This window comes from Lepisosteus platostomus, chromosome 5 (genome assembly GCF_059453375.1).
Source record: "Lepisosteus platostomus isolate fLepPlt1 chromosome 5, fLepPlt1.hap1, whole genome shotgun sequence".
Taxonomy (NCBI): domain Eukaryota; kingdom Metazoa; phylum Chordata; class Actinopteri; order Semionotiformes; family Lepisosteidae; genus Lepisosteus; species Lepisosteus platostomus.
The window spans coordinates 14,745,123-14,758,239 of NC_142615.1; the positions used below are offsets into that span (position 1 = coordinate 14,745,123).

Below are 13,117 nucleotides of genomic sequence, written 5' to 3' on the forward strand. Positions count from 1 at the left end.
CAGTGAGCCTGTCTCTCAATAATAATAATACAGTGTGGGATCTCCTGTCCCAGCCTGGCGAACAGTGAGCCAGACTCTCAATAATATTAATAATAATAATACAGTGTGATCTACTGTCCCAGCCTGAGGTACAGACAGTGAACCTGTCTCTCAATAATAATATAGTGTGTGACCACCTGTCCCAGACTGAGAAAAAGACAGTGAGTCTGTCTCTCAATAAGTATAATACAGTGTGTGACCTCCTGTCCCAGACTGAGGAAAAGACAGTGAGTCTGTCTCTAAATAATAATGATACAGTGTGGGATCTCCTGTCCCAGCCTCGGGAACAGTGAGCCAGACTCTCAATAATAATAATACAGTGTGTGATCTCCTATCCCAGCCTGAGGAACAGACAGTGAGCCTCTCTCTCAATAATAATAATACAGTGTGTGATCTACTGTCCGAGCCCAAACGAAGACACAGTGAGCCTGTCTCTCAATAATAATAATACAGTGTGTGATCTCCTGTTCCAGTCTGGGGAACAGAAAGTGAGCCTGTCTCTCAGTAATAATAATACAGTGTGTGATCTCCTGTCCCAGCCTGAGGAACAGACAGTGAGCCTGTCTCTCAATAATAATAAGACAGTGTGATCTCCTGTCTCAGGCTGAGGAACAGTGAGCAGTCCTAATAATTACCGCTTCCTGATTTAGCTCAGCAGCTTTTATTTCGCCTGAAGCACAAGCAACTTGTGAGAACAGGTTGGGTTTGCTGTGCTCAACTGGATCGGCGTCTTCGTGTCGTAGCGCCGCAACGGTGTGTTTTCCTTCCTTCTCTTTTCAGCCCAGAAGAAACATTTTACTTGTTCCTTTTGTAGCCCACGCATGCCGACGCCTGTGTTGTGTTTTGGATTTTCTCCTTCTTGAATTTGTACTCCTCCTCCCTCTCTCTCCCTCTCTCTACCTCTCCCTTTTCCCCTCCCTACCTCTCTCCCTACCTCTACCTCTCCCTCTCTCTACTTCTCCCTCTCTCCCTAACCCCCTCTCTCTGCACCTCTCTCCCTCTCCCTCGCCCTCCACCTCTCTCCCTCTCTCTACCTCTCTACCGCTCTACCTCTCTCTACCTCTCCCTACCCCTCTCTGCTCTCTCTCTCTCTCTCTCACTCTGGAGTTTATTTTCCAGACAGAAATCCAGCTCCGTCCCTCCTGTGGAAGATAGGTGATGCAGGATGAGAGCCCCTAACCGAGAGCACTGCAGCGGCATGTTCTGTGGTCTGTTTCAAATCCGCCCGCGATGAGACACCGAGGAGAAATGAAGAGCCCCAGTCGCGCTAGAAAATCACCCGGGAAAGAGACTTTCAATGTAGGAAAAAAAAGTCGTTAGTAACAGACATAATATGTTTATTTTGTTTTTTTCATCGCTGCGATGTGTGACTAAGCTCATACGACTAAGAGTTGCCCCCTTTGTCTAGATCTGGTAACCTGCTCGTCGCTGGTGGGCCAGATCGTGTCCCCCGTCACTATACTGGTGCATTAGGACCCACACAGACCACAGGGTGAGCACCCCCTGCTGGCCCCACAGAGAGGGAGAGGTAGAGCACCACAACCCAGACTCAACCACATCACAGCACAGATCAAACAGCAATATCTCACACACTGGGACACACACAAACACAACATAAACTGGAATGCTACAGAACCTTAAACAGACAATACACACTAGCTGAATATTTGACCAAAATAAAAAATAACAAACAGAAACAGACCCTGACGAAGTACAGGCTCAGTGACCACAACCTGGCCATAGAAACTGGGCGACACAGGCAGACCTGGCTGCCCAGAGAGGACAGGCTGTGCTCCCACTGCCAGCGGGGAGAAATAGAGACAGAGGTGCACTTCCTACTGCACTGTGACAGATACTCTGGGATTAGAGAAACATTCTTCCCGAAATTCAGAAATCTAATCCCAGAGTTCCCACACCTGCCAAAACCACAACAGGTCCCAATCCTACTGGGAGAGGGAGGAGGGAACTCAGTTGATCTGGCAGCCCAGTATGTGATCTCCTGTCACAGCCTGAGGAACAGTGAGTCTGTCTCCCAATAATGCTCCAGCCGCCTACAGTATATGTCAATATTTTATAATATGTCTTTGTTGTAAATGTCTGTAACATGTCTGTAGATTTTATTTTACTTCTATTTCTTGTTTTGTTCCATGTTAATTTTATTATTTTTATTTGCTTTGGCAACACTGATTGTACCCATCGGTCATGCTAATAAAGCACCTTGAATTGAAATAGAGGTAGGGAGAGAGGTAGGGAGGGGAAAAGGGAGAGGTAGGGAGAGAGGTAGAGAGAGGGAGAGGTAGAGGTAGGGAGAGAGAGGAGGAGTACAAATTCAAGCAGAAGCCTGAGTGGAGCACTGTCGTATGGCCCTGACATCAATCCCTCAACTCTCTGCATAAAGCAGTGTCTTATGGCCATGACATCCCACCCCCACCACTCTCAGTGGAAAGCACTGTCGTAACCCACCTCCTCCGCTCTCTGCGAAAAGCAGTATCTTCAGGCCCTGACATCCAACCCCCGCCACTCTCTGCGTAAAGAAGAATCGTCAGGCCCTGACATCCTACCCCCGCCACTCTCTACGTAAAGAAGTGTCATATGGCACTGACACCCACCCCTTCACTCTCTGCGTTAAGCTGTGTTGTCAGGCCCTGACATCCCACCCCCGCCACTTTCTGTGTAAAGCAGTGTCATATGGCCCTGACATCCCAATCCCGCCACTCTCTGTGTAAAGCAGTGTCATATGGCCCTGACATCCCACCCCCACCACTCTCTGTGTAAAACACTGTCATAAGGCCCTGACATCACACCCCCACCACTCTCTGCGGAAAGCACAGTCATATATCCCTGACACCCACCCCTCCACTCTTTGAATAAAGCGGTGTCGTCTAGCCCTGACATCCCACCCCCGCCACTCTCTACGTAAAGAAGTGTCGTATGGCCCTGACATCCCACCCCCACCACTAACTGCGTAAAGTAGTATCGTCAGGCCCTGACATCCCACTCCCGCCACTGTCTACGTAAAGAAGTGTCGTATGGCACTGACACCCACCCCTTCACTCTCTGCGTTAAGCTGTGTTGTCAGGCCCTGACATCCCACCCCTGCCACTTTCTGTGTAAAGCAGTGTCATATGGCCCTGACACCAATCCCTCCACTCTCTGTAAAAACCAGTGTCTTATGGCCCTGAAACCCTCCCCTCCACTCTCTACATAAAGCAGTGTCTTCAAGCCCTAACATTCCTCCCCCGCCACTATCTGTGTAAAGCACTGTCATTTACCCCTGACACCCACCCCTCCACTCTCTGCTTAATGCAGTGTCGTTAAGCCCTGACATCCCACCCCCGCCACTCTCTACGTAAAGAAGTGTCGTATGGCCCTGACACCCACCCCTCCACACTCTGCGTTAAGCTGTGTTGTCAGGCCCTGACATCCCACCCCCGCCACTCTCTGTGTAAAGCACTGCTGTATGGCCCTGACATCACACCCCCACCACTCTCTGTGTAAAGAAATGTCGTATGGCCCTGACATCACACCCCCACCACTCTCTGCGGAAAGCAGTGTCGTCTAGCCCTGACATCCCACCCCTGCCACTCTCTACGTAAAGAAGTGTCGTATGGCCCTGACATCACACCCCCACCACTCTCTGTGTAAAGCACTGTCGTATGGCCCTGACATCACACCCCCACCACTCTCTGCGGAAAGCAGTGTCGTCTAGCCCTGACATCCCACCCCCGCCACTCTCTACGTAAAGAAGTGTCGTATGGCCCTGACATCCCACCCCCACCACTAACTGCGTAAAGTAGTATCGTCAGGCCCTGACATCCCACCCCCGCCACTCTCTACGTAAAGAAGTGTCGTATGGCCCTGACACCGACCCTCCACTCTCTGCTTTAAGCTGTGTTGTCAGGCCCTGACATCCCACCCTCGCCACTCACTGTGTAAAGCAGTGTCGTATAGCCCTGAGACTCACCCCTCCACTCTCAGCATAATGCAGTCTCGTCAGGCCCTGACACCCCCCCTTATCACTCTCTGCGTAAGGCAGTATCGTCAGGCCCTGACATCCCACCCCTGCCACTCTCTGCGTAAAGAAGTGTTGTATGGCCCTGACACCCACCCCTCCACTCTCTGCGTAAAGCACTGTCGTATGGCTCTGAAATCCTGCCTCCTCTCCTCTCTGCGTAAACCACTGTCGTCAGCCTCTGACATCCCACCCCCACCACTCTCTGCATAAAGTGGTGTCTTACTGCCCTGACATCCCACCCTCTCCACTCTCTGCATAAAGCGGTGTCTTACTGGCCTGACATCCACACCCCTCCATTCTCTGCATAAAGCAGTGTCGTCAGACCCTGACATCCCACCCTTGCCACTCTCTGGGTAAAGAATTGTCGTATGGCCCTGACACCCACCCCTCCACTCTCTGCATAAAGCAATGTCGTCAGGCCCTGACATCCCACCCCCTGTACTCTCTGCGTAATGCGGTATCGTCAGGGCTTGACATCCCACCCCCACCACTCTCTGCATAAAGTGGTGTCTTACTGCCCTGACATCCAACCCCTGCCACTCTCAGCGTAAAGCAGTATCGTCAGGCCCTAACATCCCACCCCTGCTAATTTCTGCGTAAAGCAGTATCGTCAGGCCCTGACATTCCACCCCTGCCACTCTCTGCGTAAAGAAGTGTCGTATGGACCTGACACCCACCCCTCCACTCTCTGCATAAAGCAGTGTCGTCAAGCCCTGACATCCCACCCCCGCCACTCTCTACGTAAAGAAGTGTCGTATGGCCCTGACACCCACCCCTCCACTCTCTGCGTTAAGCTGTTTTGTCAGGCCCTGAAATCCCACCCTCGCCACTCACTGTGTAAAGCAGTGTCGTATAGCCCTGAGACCCACCCCTCCACTCTCAGCATAATGCAGTCTCGTCAGGCCCTGACACCCCCCCCTTATCACTCTCTGCGTAAGGCAGTATCGTCAGGCCCTGACATCCCACCCCTGCCACTCTCTGCGTAAAGAAGTGTCGTATGGCCCTGACACCCACCCCTCCACTCTCAGCGTTAAGCAGTGTTGTCAGACCCTGACATCCCTCTCCCTCCACTCTCTGCGTAAAGCACTGTCGTATGGCCCTGAAATCCTGCCTCCTCTGCTCTCTTCGTAAACCACTGTCGTCAGCCTCTGACATCCCACCCCCACCACTCTCTGCATAAAGTGGTGTCTTACTGCCCTGACATCCCACCCTCTCCACTCTCTGCATAAAGCGGTGTCTTACTGGCCTGACATCCACACCCCTCCATTCTCTGCATAATGCAGTGTCGTCAGACCCTGACATCCCACCCTTGCCACTCTCTGGGTAAAGAATTGTCGTATGGCCCTGACACCCACCCCTCCACTCTCTGCATAAAGCAGTGTCGTCAGGCCCTGACATCCCACCCCCTGTACTCTCTGCGTAACGCGGTATCGTCAGGGCTTGACATCCCACCCCCACCACTCTCAGCATAAAGCAGTGTCTTACGGCCCTGACATCCCACCCCCTCCACTCTCTGCATAAAGTGGTGTCTTACTGCCCTGACATCCAACCCCTGCCACTCTCAGCGTAAAGCAGTATCGTCAGGCCCTAACATCCCACCCCTGCTAATTTCTGCGTAAAGCAGTATCGGCAGGCCCTGACATTCCACCCCTGCCACTCTCTGCGTAAAGAAGTGTCGTATGGACCAGACACCCACCCCTCCACTCTCTGCATAAAGCAGTGTCGTCAAGCCCTGACATCCCACCCCCGCCACTCTCTACGTAAAGCAGTGTCGTATAGCCCTGAGACCCACCCCTCCACTCTCAGCATAATGCAGTCTCGTCAGGCCCTGACACCCCCCATTATCACTCTCTGCGTAAGGCAGTATCGTCAGGCCCTGACATCCCACCCCTGCCACTCTCTGCGTAAAGAAGTGTCGTATAGCCCTGACACCCACCCCTCCACTCTCAGCGTTAAGCAGTGTTGTCAGACCCTGACATCCCTCCCCCTCCACTCTCTGCGTAAAGCACTGTCGTATGGCCCTGAAATCCTGCCTCCTCTGCTCTCTGCGTAAACCACTGTCGTCAGCCTCTGACATCCCACCCCCACCACTCTCTGCATAAAGTGGTGTCTTACTGCCCTGACATCCCACCCTCTCCACTCTCTGCATAAAGCGGTGTCTTACTGGCCTGACATCCACACCCCTCCATTCTCTGCATAATGCAGTGTCGTCAGACCCTGACATCCCACCCTTGCCACTCTCTGGGTAAAGAATTGTCGTATGGCCCTGACACCCACCCCTCCACTCTCTGCATAAAGCAGTGTCGTCAGGCCCTGACATCCCACCCCCTGTACTCTCTGCGTAACACGGTATCGTCAGGCCTTGACATCCCACCCCCGCCACTCTCTGCATAAAGCAGTGTCTTACGGCCCTGACATCCCACCCCCTCCACTCTCTGCATAAAGCGGTGTCTTACTGCCCTGACATCCAACCCCTGCCACTCTTTGCGTAAAGCAGTATCATCAGGCCCTGAAATCCGACCCCCGCCACTCTCTACGTAATGCAGTACAGTCAGGCCATGACATCCCACCCCCGCCACTCTATGTGTAAAGCAGTCGTATGGCCCTGACATCCCGCCTCCTACGCTCTCTGCGTAAAGCACTGTCAACAGCCTCTGACATCCCACCCTCACCACTCTCTGCGAAAAGCAGTATCTTCAGGCCCTGACATCCCACCCCTGCCACTCTCTGCATAATGCAGTCTCGTCAGGCCCTGACATCCCACACCCTGCCACTCTTTGCGTAAAGCAGTATCATCAGGCCCTGACATCCTACCCCCACCACTCTCTGCGTAAAGAAGTGTTGTATGGCGCCGACATCCCACCCCGCCACTCTCTGCGTAAAGCAGTATCGTCAGGCCCTGACATCCCACCCCTGCCACTCTCTGCGTAAAGAAGTGTCGTATGGCCCTGACACCCACCCCCCACTCTCTGCATTAAGCAGTGTCAATAGGCCCTGACATCCAATCCCCGCCACTCTCTACGTAAAGAAGTGTCGTACGACCCTGACATCCCACCCTCGCCACTCACTGTGTAAAGCAGTGTCGTATGGCCATGACACCCACCCTGCTACTCTCTACGTTAAGAAGTGTCGTATGGCGCTGACACCCACCCTCCACTCTCTGCGTTAAGCAGTGTTGTCAGGCCCTGACATCCCACCCCCACCACTCTCTGCATAAAGAAATGTCCTATGGACCTAACACCCACCCCTTCAATCTCTGCATAATGGAGTGTCGTCAGGCCCTGACATCCCACCCTTGCCACTCTCTGGGTAAAGAATTGTCGTACGACCCTGACATCCGTCCCCCACCACTCTCTGCGTAAAGCAATGTCGTATGGCCCTGACATCCCACTCGTGCCACTCTCTGCATAAAGCAGTGACGTCAGGCCCTGACATCCCACCCCTGCCACTCCCTGCGTAAAGAAGTGTCGTGTGGCCCTGACACCCACCCTCCAGCTCTCCGCCGCCCCAGGCTTGAGCTCGATAAGCTACTGGACACACCTGCCCCTCCTCACACAGACCGTGGAAAAGCCCCCGAGTGGGAGGGCTCTCTCTTCCTCCCAGGACCTCTTGGACACGATGCACAGACAGAGCGCGGGGAGCCGCCGCCTGCAAACACAGCTCCAGGCAGGACTCCACTCCGCAGGAGCCACAGAGCGGAGGAGATGGGGGCTGCTTAGCTCCTGTGCAGAGACTTGAGCTGTTGTTGCTGCGGACGCTGTCTTTTCTTTTCACGGGGTAGGAGTGAATGTTAAGTTGCCCTTAGAAATGAAGCAGAGCACTTCAACATTCGATCTGTCTCCCAGAATCACCAGGGCGCACGGCTGTGTGTGTGTGTGTGCGCCCTGGTGATTCTGGGAGACAGATCGAACCTGGGCTAAAAGAGGCTGTTTCCGCCCGGTCTCGAACCGGGGACCTTTCGCGTGTTAGGCGAACGTGATAGCCGCTACACTACGGAAACCTGCAGGGACCGCTGCTGGTGTCTCGCTTGCGTTTCGGGCTGAGAAAGGGACGCGTCACTTTAGGCAGGGGGCGCTGGAGAGAGGAACAAAGGGCGCGATGAAACAAAATGCCGAAACCCGGGATCGAACCAGGGACCTTTAGCTCTTCAGTCTAACGCTCTCCCAACTGAGCTATTTCGGCGGTGCGCAAAGCCCACAGCCACCTGCTCCAGCCTTCCTGTGTTGTGGCATGAGCGCACCAAGAGTAGCGGGAGTGTGTTGCAGGAACGTCACTCAGAAGGAAAACCACCCAGCTGCGCCCTCTGAGCTCTGTCCAGCGCATCTTCCTCGCATGGACTCCTGCCTGCGACGGGCAGGAAACAATTAGCAAGAACAGAACGACACCCCATGGGTGTCTCATGACCGCACCTTAGGTTGTGACACGTGCAGGTGTGAGGGGTTGCCGGGCTGCTTTGGAGCAGAGCTTGGGCGGAGGGGGGGCGGGAAAGCAGACAAAGAGGTGACACCTCAAGGTCTGCACGATCACAGCTCTCCGCCGCCCCAGGCTTCCGCTCGATAAGCTACTGGACACACCCGCCCCTCCTCACACAGACCTCACTCTTCCTCCCAGGAGCTCTTGGACACGACGCACAGACAGGGCGCGGGGAGCCGCCGCCTGCAAACACGGCTCCAGGCAGGACTCCACTCCGCAGGAGCCGCAGAGCAGAGGAGATGGGGGCAGCTTAGCTCCTGTGCAGAGACCTGAGCTGTTGTTGCTGTGGATGCTGTCTTTTCTGCACTCGGGGTAGGAGTGAATGTTGAGTTGCCCTTAGAAATGAAGCAGAGCACTTCAACGGCACGGGTGTGTGTGTGTGTGTGCGCCCTGGTGATTCCGGGAGACAGATCGAACCTGGGCTAAAAGAGAGGGGGTTTAGCCCTCTTCCATTTGCTAGTTCAAAGTTGTACAACCCCTTTGTATCTGCTAGGCGGCGCAGTCGTCGTGCACAAAGAACGCTTTGAAAAGCGTCAAAGGCAAGTCATTCCGAGTTGGTCGTTTGTGTTTTCCGTTCAGACGCGAAATGCTGAAATGATCTCTCGGCTCCTCGGTTGTCATTTCTGCTCCGTAAAGGGATCACAGCACGCGTCGGCTTCCAGCATGCTGGGTCGGGACACGATGCCGGGGGTTGGAGCGAGCGTTGTCTTCTCGTTAGTATAGTGGCAAGTATCCCCGCCTGTCACGCGGGAGACCGGGGTTCGATTCCCCGACGGGGAGTAGCTTTTCTTTCACCTCCTTAGAGAAATGACTGCCTTTCACTTCTCTGTTTTCTTTCACAGCGTCGTGCACCTTTTCATTGTTCTCGCTTTCAGAGCCTCCGCACGGCACACGACTCGACATCAGGAAGCACATTGAAGTGAAAGCAGGAAGCGCTGCGACATGCACTGTGCAGATCCCGCCACACTAAGAGGTGAGTGGGTCTGTTCGATGCACAAAGAACGCTTTGAGAAGCGTCAAAGGCAAGTCATTCCGAGTTGGTCGTTTGTGTTTTCCGTTCAGACGCGAAATGCTGAAATGATCTCTCGGCTCCTCGGTTGTCATTTCTGCTCCGTAAAGGAATCACAGCACGCGTCGGCTTCCAGCACGGTGGGTCGGGACACGATGCCGGGGGTCGGAGAGAGCGCTGTCTTCCTCGTTAGTATAGGACCTGTCACCTGTCCCCACCTGTCACGCGGGAGACTGGGGTACATCAGGACGCGCATTGAAGTGAAAGCAGGATGCGCTGTGATATGCACTGTGCAGATCCCGCCACACTAAGAGGTGAGTGGGTCTGTTCGATCACAGCACTAGGCGAATCCCCAATCCCCTTTTGTACCTGGCGACAAAAGATGTGTGTTTCCACCTGGTTTCGAACCAGGGACTTTTCGCGTGTGAGGCGAACGTGATAACCACTACACTACGGAAACGGTGGCAAGGTGTGCCCAGCGGCCCAGCGCTGAGCTTCGCCAATGCAAACGCAGGAAAGTGCATTTCAAGCAGAGACCAGGAGGGACTTGTTTACACCGAGAGTGGGCGGAGAATGGAACAATGCGCCCAGCCCTGTTGCTGGAGCCGATTCTTGATGAGCTCTTGGGCTCACTAAGAGGCCCCCGCTGGATGCTAATCTTTCTGTTGTTCTTGCAGGTCCTGCGCTGCTTTTGAGCCGACAGAGCTCGTCCTGGTCTGTCGGCACAGCCCAATTGCAAATGATCGGCTCTGCGTACAGAAGGAACGTGCGTTTGGTACAAGAGTGCACGAAGGCACCGGAAATACATTGGGAACAAATGACCGGTCGCTCAAGACCTCTGTGAAGTACAGGAGCGTGCAAAACGAGGCTGTTTCCGCCCGGTCTCGAACCGGGGACCTTTCGCGTGTTAGGCGAACGTGATAGCCGCTACACTACGGAAACCTGCAGGGACCGCTGCTGGTGTCTCGCTTGCGTTTCGGGCTGAGAAAGGGACGCGTCACTTTAGGAAGGGGGCGCTGGAGAGAGGAACAAAGGGCGTGATGAAACAGAATGCCGAAACCCGGGATCAAACCAGGGACCTTTAGATCTTCAGTCTAACGCTCTCCCAACTGAGCTATTTCGGCGGTGCGCAAAGCCCACAGCCACCTGCTCCAGCCTTCCTGTGTTGTGGCATGAGCGCACCAAGAGTAGCGGGAGAGTGTTGCAGGAACGTCACTCAGAAGGAAAGCCACCCAGCTGCGCCCTCTGAGCTCTGTCCAGCGCATCTTCCTCGCATGGACTCCTGCCTGCGACGGGCAGGAAACAATTAGCAAGAACAGAACGACACCCCATGGGTGTCTCATGACCGCACCTTAGGTTGTGACACGTGCAGGTGTGAGGGGTTGCCGGGCTACTTTGGAGCAGAGCTTGGGCGGAGGGGGGGCGGGAAAGCAGACAAAGAGGTGACACCTCAAGGTCTGCACGATCACAGCTCTCCGCCGCCCCAGGCTTCCGCTCGATAAGCTACTGGACACACCCGCCCCTCCTCACACAGACCGTGGAAAAGCCCCCGAGTGGGAGGGCTCTCTCTTCCTCCCAGGAGCTCTTGGACACGACGCACAGACAGGGCGCGGGGAGCTGCCGCCTGCAAACACGGCTCCAGGCAGGACTCCACTCCGCAGGAGCCGCAGAGCAGAGGAGATGAGGGCAGCTTAGCTCCTGTGCAGAGACCTGAGCTGTTGTTGCTGTGGATGCTGTCTTTTCTGCACTCGGGGTAGGAGTGAATGTTGAGTTGCCCTTAGAAATGAAGCAGAGCACTTCAACGGCACGGGTGTGTGTGTGTGCGCCCTGGTGATTCTGGGAGACAGATCGAACCTGGGCTAAAAGAGAGGGGGCTTAGCCCTCTTCCATTTGCTAGTTCAAAGTTGTACAACCCATTTGTATCTGCTAGGCGGCGCAGTCGTCGTGCACAAAGAACGCTTTGAAAAGCGTCAAAGGCAAGTCATTCCGAGTTGGTCGTTTGTGTTTTCCGTTCAGACGCGAAATGCTGAAATGATCTCTCGGCTCCTCGGTTGTCATTTCTGCTCCGTAAAGGGATCACAGCGCGCGTCGGCTTCCAGCATGCTGGGTCGGGACACGATGCCGGGGGTTGGAGAGAGCGCTGTCTTCCTCGTTAGTATAGGACCTGTCACCTGTCCCCACCTGTCACGCGGGAGACTGGGGTACATCAGGACGCGCATTGAAGTGAAAGCAGGATGCGCTGTGACATGCACTGTGCAGATCCCGCCACACTAAGAGGTGAGTGGGTCTGTTCGATCACAGCGCTAGGCGAATCCCCAATCCCCTTTTGTGCCTGGCGACAAAAGATGTCTGTTTCCGCCCGGTTTCGAACCGGGGACCTTTCGCGTGTGAGGCGAACGTGATAACCACTACACTACGGAAACGGTGGTAAGATGTGCCCAGCGGCCCAGTGCTGAGCTTCGCCAATGCGATTCAGCTGCTTCCAGTGCCTTTATTGGAGTGCGCTGATGGACCGTGCTCTCTCTCCAGAGACCAGCACGCCTGTCATGGACGGAGCAGGAAAGGCGGCGCCACATTCTACAGCCCTCTCCACGCAATCGACGAAATCGGGCTACTGAAGTGGAGAAAATCGCCTCTCCAGAAAGTGCAAATATCATCTTGGAGACTATAAATCCTATTGCCGAAGGTCAGCCCTGTCTACCAGAGTAACCCTCCTGCAGCGATGATCAGCTCGTCTCACACGCGAGAAGTTTCGGCTGGAAACAAGCGCCCCCTCTTCTCGCACGTTTTGCACGTTCGAGTAGTTTTAATGTGGCTCCTTCGTACACGGTGCTGATCTTTTGGAAAGCAGGAGGCAAAACTGACACGTTCCCATACCGGGAGTCGAACCCGGGCTGCCTGGGTGAAAACCATGAATCCTAACCGCTAAACCATATGGGAGCGCACAACCCTGCTGTTCCGGGCATCATGCAAGCAAACTACATAAATATGAGAACACGCAAGAGAGTTGTCACTCAGAGTGTCGAAGGGTCGATGTATACTGGGGCTCAGTTGAAATGCAACGTCAGGACTTTTCCGAATTATGTCACACGAAGAGAGCACATCCTTTTCCGCCCTGCTACATGTGTCTCGGTAACTCGCCGTGATCGTATAGTGGTCAGTACTTTGCGTTGTGGCCGCAACAACCCCGGTTTGAATCCGGGTCACGGCAGAATAGGGGCGTCTGCTTTTACTACTTGCACGAATGAAGGCAAGAAAAAGCCAATCGATGTGAACGAACGGCGCTTTACAGAGGAGTACTGCCTGACTGGATCGTTGATGAACGACAGAGGCCACTTCGACCTCTTCTCGGTTTTCTTCAATGACTTACTAAGGATCTTCTTCACATTCGCCCATGCAGGGGAAGCCACTTACACCAAAGCAAACGCAGGAAAGTGCAATTCAAGCAGAGACCAGGAGGGACTTGTTTACACCGAGAGTGGTCGGAGAATGGAACAATGCGCCCAGCCCTGTTGCTGGAGCCGATTCTTGATGAGATCTTGGGCTCACTAAGAGGCCCCCGCTGGATGCTAATCTTTCTG

At 54.3% G+C, this 13,117-nt stretch overlaps 4 non-coding genes across 4 annotated transcripts; all 4 read right to left on the reverse strand.

Annotated features, from left to right (window-relative positions):
- Nucleotides 1–7,981: 7,981 nt before the first annotated feature.
- Nucleotides 7,982–8,054, reverse strand: trnav-aac (transfer RNA valine (anticodon AAC)). Its single transcript has one exon. It is a non-coding gene; the product is annotated as a tRNA-Val (tRNA).
- Nucleotides 8,055–10,405: 2,351 nt separating this feature from the next.
- On the reverse strand, nt 10,406–10,478 carry trnav-aac (transfer RNA valine (anticodon AAC)). The gene has a single exon. It is a non-coding gene; the product is annotated as a tRNA-Val (tRNA).
- Nucleotides 10,479–10,587: 109 nt separating this feature from the next.
- Nucleotides 10,588–10,660, reverse strand: trnaf-gaa (transfer RNA phenylalanine (anticodon GAA)). Its single transcript has one exon. It is a non-coding gene; the product is annotated as a tRNA-Phe (tRNA).
- A 1,226-nt stretch (nt 10,661–11,886) lies between these two features.
- trnav-cac (transfer RNA valine (anticodon CAC)) lies at nt 11,887–11,959 on the reverse strand. The gene has a single exon. It is a non-coding gene; the product is annotated as a tRNA-Val (tRNA).
- Between the last annotated feature and the right edge of the window lie 1,158 nt (nt 11,960–13,117).